Here is a 7416-nt window from a genome sequence, read left to right as displayed (position 1 = left end):
TTGTAGCTCCTGTTTTAGGGGGTTCTTTGGGTTTTTAGTAATTCTGGCTCCTATTTTGCACGTTTCTAGCAGTTTTCTGATCTCTTTCGAGTCTCAGTGTGCGGAACTTCAAATATATCCTGAACACCTGATAAACAAGCAGTATTTGCATCTTGTGCAAATTGTGCAGGTGACTAGCTTCCATCTTTATCAATACCTTGTAAATGTAAAATCATCGATAAAGCTTCACTAGCTATTGAAGATTCACACATCTTTGCTCTAATATTTAGAACCACGTTTTAAAAAATGTCTTTTAAATTATGCTATGATATAAGAAACTCAACACTTCATTATGTGAATGTCACTCATGGTATTGATCCTTGATTTTATAATTTAGCTATTTTTTTATCATTTTATTGATGCTATTTTCAATGAAAGCTCTCATAGAATATTTTACTTCAATAGTAGATATCAGGAACTATAAAAAAAAGAATTAAAGAAGAAAGGAAGAAAAAACAAGAATTAAAGAGTGCTAGATTCCTGGCCGTAGGAAGTTTCATCATTTCCAAAAATCCACCTAGAAAATTCCATTTTTCTAAGTTTAATATATTTTATATAAATTGTTCTTGAACAGATGACAGTGGTAGAGTTTCATCGGCCAATTGTTGAAAGGCCATCAGATGAAGGAAACTCATTTGTAAATCATATAATTCCTGCCCCTAAATTCTATTGTTTTGTTCGAGAACAAGCATTAAAATCTATCATTTTGGATTCAAAAAGTTGCTAAATCTTGTTTCTGGATTAAGTAGAAAAAGGATATATGAAGTTCGTTTTCTCTTTATGTTGAGTAATCTGTCAGTGGTGTATTTCTTATTTCACTGTTTCTATTGGTCATTTTTTAAGAAATATGGAAATTATATGCCAACATCCTAATTATTCTGTAATGAATAAGCTTTTGCTGATTCATATTAATACTTGAGAAATGCTTTATATTATTTTTGGAAATCATCAATCATTGTCTAATTACACATACAGGGTTAATCATTTTCTTTTCCTCTGTTGCCATTTCTGTAGAGAAGAGACTACTCAAATTCAAAGTGGGTTCGAAGTGTCATTCAGTATGGGTTCACTTGGAGATACCTTGTGATGATTTTGTTAGACTCTTCCTTCATATTGTAATTTTCCTTTTTCTTATGATGATTCAAATGCTGTTTCTACTTACTAGAAGATAGCCTCCTTAGAAAACTCACTTTTATATGATATATTTGTATTTGAGCAAACTGTGCAGTCTATACCTTGTTCACCTGACAGTTTAAAGGGATGAGATAGATAGTTCTCATGTTTGGCATGTAAACTAGTTCACATGTAAGATAAAGCAACTATTGCTGGACTTGCATGCTTCTGTGTTGGACTCCAAATCATTTATCCTATACAAAGTGCAATTCAAAGTTTCTATAAATTAGATTGTTAATTTATGTAAATATGTGCAACTTTTATTTATTATTTATTTATTAGCTCCCTTCAATCCAAATATAATATTAATGTAACAAATAATATTTATATATTTATTATGAATTTTAATTATAAAATCAATTGTTATTTATTAAAAAACGGATTTCAAACCTACTGACGGAATCTTCCATCAGAAACGTATTTTTGACGGAAAAAGTATGCTGACGGAACAACGTTGTCAAGAAAAACGTCAGAGTCTTTGACGGAATTTCCGTCAGCATCCGTCAATAAATTCCGTCAGCATTCCGTCATCTTTTACTGACGTGTGTTTTATCCACGTTTTTCAAACCGTCAATGTTCCGTCAATAAATTGGTTTACTGACGGAATTTGGTATTTACTGACGAAAATTTCCGTCAGTAAACAGTGATTTTCTAGTTGGATAATAAAAGTTTATGAATTTTTTTTGTTGGATAATAAAAGTTTAGGGAGTATGATAATAGGATCTTGTTGCTTTTATATTAGGCTAGGTGATTTAGAATCAAAACAAGTTGCAAACCTTATCATGTAAATGTAGGTTTTAAATTCTCAAATTGAAACTGCAATTTTATACTTTCCATTTAAGATAATAATTCTCTTTTTAGAACATTCTTATTCCCCCAATCTTTTTTATATTAACCAAACCCAAGTAGCCTTCTTTTTATCTGTTTTTGTTTCTCCACAAAGGAGATAATAATCCTCCCTTTTGTTAGTATCTAACCTAATCATCTCTTTTATTGGTTTGTTTTTGCTCTCAAACTCATAATCTAATAAATATCTTCTTTTATATGTAGCTTAGATATCCAACAAAATAAAAAATCCATATATATATGCCCATTGGGTTGTATATCATAAGGTATGTAAAGGCATTCTTCCATATACAAGAGATTGAAAAAATAGGCATAAAACTCATTTCTACCCTAAACTATAAGGTCAAAATCAATTAGCATTCTAAACTATACAAATCAGTAATTACGTCACTAATTTTTATAAAATTCTTCAATCAAGCACAAATTAACGGATTAAAAGAAATGAATGTATTTGTTGAATATACGATAAGTATACAGTAAGAATATATGTATAACGGAGATAGAGAGAGAAGTATAAAAGTTATAATGAATTCTCTTGATTAGGGTTACGCATAACATGAGTTAGACCATGTTATTTTTTACTGAAATTAAGTAAACTGAATTAAACTGAATGCTACTGAATTGAATTCTACTGAACTAAACTGAAATTACTGAACTGAAATGATAAATTTTATATATAAATAATTATAATAAATAATGATAAATTATATATATATAATCAATTATAAATTATATATAAATAATTATAAGTATAATAAATAATGATGAGTTGGATATAAAGAATGCTAAATTATAATAATAATAATAATGATATATATATATATATATATATATATATATATATATATATATATAACAATAATAAATTATTTATAAATAATTGTAATTATAATAATGATATTATATAATCATAGTCTAACCCATATATAATAAATTATAAATTATATATGAATAATTATAATAAATAATGATGAATTATATATAAAGAATGTTAACTTATAAATAATATAAAAAATATATATAAATAATCATTATTATAATAATAAATAATGATGAATTATATATAAATAATGTTAAATTATAAATAATAATAAATTATATATAAATAATTATAATAATAATGATAAATTACTGAACTGAATTGAACTAAATTGAACTGAATGCTACTGAACTGAACTGAATGAATGCTACTGAACTGAACTGAAATTAAGTAACAAATAATAGAGCCTTACTATAGAATTGGGATAAACAATAAGTTATAGACAATTATAAACACTAACTAGATAATGAATTTAATTAGGAGATAATGATGGACATTATCTCTAACACCCCTCTCAAGCCGATGGCGAGTGCAGACCAAAAGACGAGAGCGAAGCATACCGAAGCGAGCAGTAGGAAACAACTTGGTTGGGATGTGTACAACTTGATCATCAGTCGTAATGAAGCGAATACTAAGAAACTTTGAACTAGTTCACGAATAAAATGATAATCAAGCTCAATGTGTTTTGTTCTATCATGAAACATGGGACTTAAAGTTAGATAGATGACCCTCAATATTATCACACAAAAGCTGAACAGGTGTCGGGAGTGGAAACCCCAAGTATGATAGCAGGGATCGAAGCCATAGGAGTTCAGCTGTAGCATTAGCAACAACTTTATATTCACTTTCAAGGGAGGATCGGGCAATTGTGGGTTTACGAGTCTGCCAGGAGACAATGCTCATACCAAATTAAACATAGAATGCATCTGTTGATCTTTTGTCATCAGAGACAACAAGAAAGGAAAAATAGTAGGATCCGGATCTATTGGAACCAATCCAACTATTGACAATGTCTCCCTAGTTAGAGGACTGAAGTACAACTTTCTAAGTGTAGCTCAGCTCTACGACAGAGGTAGAAAGGTTACTTTCAAATCCTCTAGATGTAAAATTATCGACAGTAATACTAATTTAACAATACTTAATGCTCCTATGATAGAAACTATTTTTATATTGAATATAAGGGATAAGTTTTCAAAAAATATTTGTTTAGCTTCAAAGGAAGAAAATTCTTGGCTATGTTACTTATAGGAAGAAGATGTTAACACAACATGCTATGTTATAAATAAGGTTGGAAAGACAAAATTTCGTCTTGACTTATAAATTGATCACCTAGAAAAGCAAATTTTTATTCACCAATCGACTTACATAGAAAAGATCATTAAAAGATTTTACATGGACAAAGCACATCCATTGAGTAGTCAATGGTTGTTCGATCACTTGATGTAAATAAACATCATTTCCGACCTCGAGAAGATAGGGAAGACGTTTTTGGTCCTGAAGTACCATATTTTAGTGCAATAGGTGCACCATTGTATCTTGGTAATAATACGAGGCTTGATGTTGCTTTTTCTGTCACTTTGTTATCCAAATATAGCTTTGCACCTGCACGAAGGTATTAGAATGGAATTAAGCATATATTATGCTATCTTCAAGGAACTATTGATTTGAGTTTATTTTATGCACATGAATCTAAACCTAAATTAGTTGGCTATGCGGAAGTAGATTACTTATCTGATCTACAGAAAGCTCGATCACAATCAAGTTATTTATTCACATATGGAAGTACAAGTATATCTTGACACTCTACGAAGCAAACTATTACATCTACTTCTTTAAATCATGTTGAGTTAATAGCTATCCATGAAGCAAGCTGAGAGTGTGTTTGGCTAAGATCGTTAACCCAACATTTATGAGAGTCATGTGGTAGATCATTAGATAAAGGAATCCTGACTATAATATATGAAGATAATGCAGTTTGCATTGCTCAACTGAAGGAATGCTACATTAAAGGAGACATAATAAAACACATTTCACCAATGTTTTTCTTTACTCGCGATCTTTAAAAGAACGATGAAATCAATATTCAGCAAATTCGATCACCATATATGTTTTACAAAGGCATTACTTTCTATAACTTTTAAAAAGTTGGTTTATGATATTGGAATGCATCGTCTCAGAGATCTTCAACAATATTGTGAAAATGGAGAGGAAACATTGTACTCTTTTTCCCTTAATCAATGGTTTTATCCCACTGTGTTTTACTTGGTAAGGTTTTCAATGAGGCAGTGCGTGATTCGCATGGATTGACATCCAAATGGAAGTGTTATGAACTAATTATAATTAGGTTAATAATTATTTAATAGATGTCCACCATCAGTGGCGGAACCAGGGCCCCGGATGACCCGGGGCTCAAATATATCAGTAAAAAAAATTTCAAAACGTTAAAAAAAAAATCGAAATTAACTGTGCGGTTGATGGTAAATTTTCAAAGTCCAGCCCGTTAGGGCTGGGCAAAACTTTTTTTAGCCTCCAACGCATTAAAAATGTAAAAATGTTATCATTTTTTTAGAAAATAGCATTGAACTAGTAGAAAATTAAACATGTTTACTTTTTTTAATGGTAAAAACATAATAAAAATGAATTCAAAAGTGTTATCAAAATAAAAATAAAGAGTCCATTTAAATTAATTAATAATGGTAACATGTTTTTATAATTATTGAAAAATAAAATAAACATAAATAAAAACTTTTAAAAAAAATGAGATTGAAGGGAGTTGAACATAGGACCTCTCAAATAGAAATAAGCATCCTTAACCATCTCATCTACCTTTAAACATTGAAATAATACTACATAGGGTATATATAATTCTCTCCAAAATATCACGTGACACCATTACTAAATTTTTTTTTTTCAATTATCCGGCCGCCTGCCGGGGCTCGAGCCCCCCTAACCCCCCTTGGTTCCGCCCCTGTCCACCATATTAAATGGATATCCACCAACAACTAAACATGTATTAATTATATACATGAGATGGTAAAAGATAAGTGTAATTAGAACCATTCATTTTATAAGTCTACTACTATAAATAGGTTTATTTTCCCATTTGTAATAAAGCAAGATTAAAACTTTTATGCATTTATTATTTTCTCTCAATCTATTAGTCTTCATTTATATATAAGCGTTGTTATAATCATAATATAATTCGGTAATTTTATAATAATTTATAAATATTTAAATATTTTTGTATATAAATATAAGGGTGAGAAATAGATCATAATTTTGGTTGAATATTTTGGATAATATTTGCATTAATAATTTAAGCAAGTGGGCTAATTAATTTGGTAACTAGAGGGAGGGAGGGAGGGAGGAATGACATCCAAATCATAAATCAATCAAATCAAATCAACGATAAAGTATAGCGTGGGACGTGGAAAACAGAGTGCCAAAGTTGACTCTTGCCGTACCGTAACATTCCCCATCCCTTTTCTGGGACCCACAAACCACAAGTTGGAGTAGCTAAAAGCATCACGAGGTGTCTGGTTTTTCATTTCTTTTGTATGCATTGTTATTCGTATAACATGCTTTCTTTTGTGTTTTTTTTGTTTGAAAGAATATAACATGGTTTCTTATTTTTTTTTATCACATTAGTTTTTTTTTTTAATTTTTATCAAATTAATTCATTAATTATCAATTATTTAATTATGATTAGAGTTAACTCAAATAAAATTTATGTGGTTTTACGTTTTTGCAGATCGATATCTCTTATTTTATTTTTTTTTACAAAACAAATCATGTGGTTGTCATCGTTAGTCATTTTAGGTTGATTTTTGCTAAATTTGACCGATAATGACATCAAAATAAATAATTCAAAAATTAAATTATATTTTAAACAATTTTAGTTCTTCAATTTTTTAGGTTTGATGTCATTTAAGTGTTTTTTTTAATAGAGAGAAAATTAATGTTTAGATAGAAAACTCAAAAAATGATGATTTTAAAAAATAAAAAATATGGTTTCATAGTAAATATAATACTAAACAATTTTAATTCTTAAAACTTTTTATTTTGAGGTTGTTATTGACAAAATTTGGCAAGTCAATCCAAAATGGCTAACAATGATAACCACAATGTTTGTTTTTTAATAAAAAAAAAACACAGATGCCGATTTACAAAAACGTTATCCACAGAGGTTCTATTTGAAATTAACACTCATGATTATTTTTTTGACAACCAAAGAAGCATATATTAAGAATCAAGAAGAAGCATATTACAAATAAAATCAGGGGTACAAAAAACCACTCACCCCAATGTAAAGTTAAAATACTACTTCTAGCTAACAAATGAGCAACAGAATTTGCGGAACGACAGACAAATCGAATAGAGCAGTTAGAAAGCTCGTTCAATGAAAACTGACAATCATTGGCTAAGACATTAAAAGGAGATGAAACCTCTAACGGGCGGGCCATAGACTGTACCACGATAAAAAAAAATCTGATTCAATGATTAAATCCTTCCATCCACGGTCTTTGATCCAACTGAGA

This window comes from Euphorbia lathyris, chromosome 7 (genome assembly GCF_963576675.1).
Source record: "Euphorbia lathyris chromosome 7, ddEupLath1.1, whole genome shotgun sequence".
Classification (NCBI taxonomy): Eukaryota; Viridiplantae; Streptophyta; class Magnoliopsida; order Malpighiales; family Euphorbiaceae; genus Euphorbia; species Euphorbia lathyris.
This window is presented reverse-complemented; position numbering follows the sequence as displayed.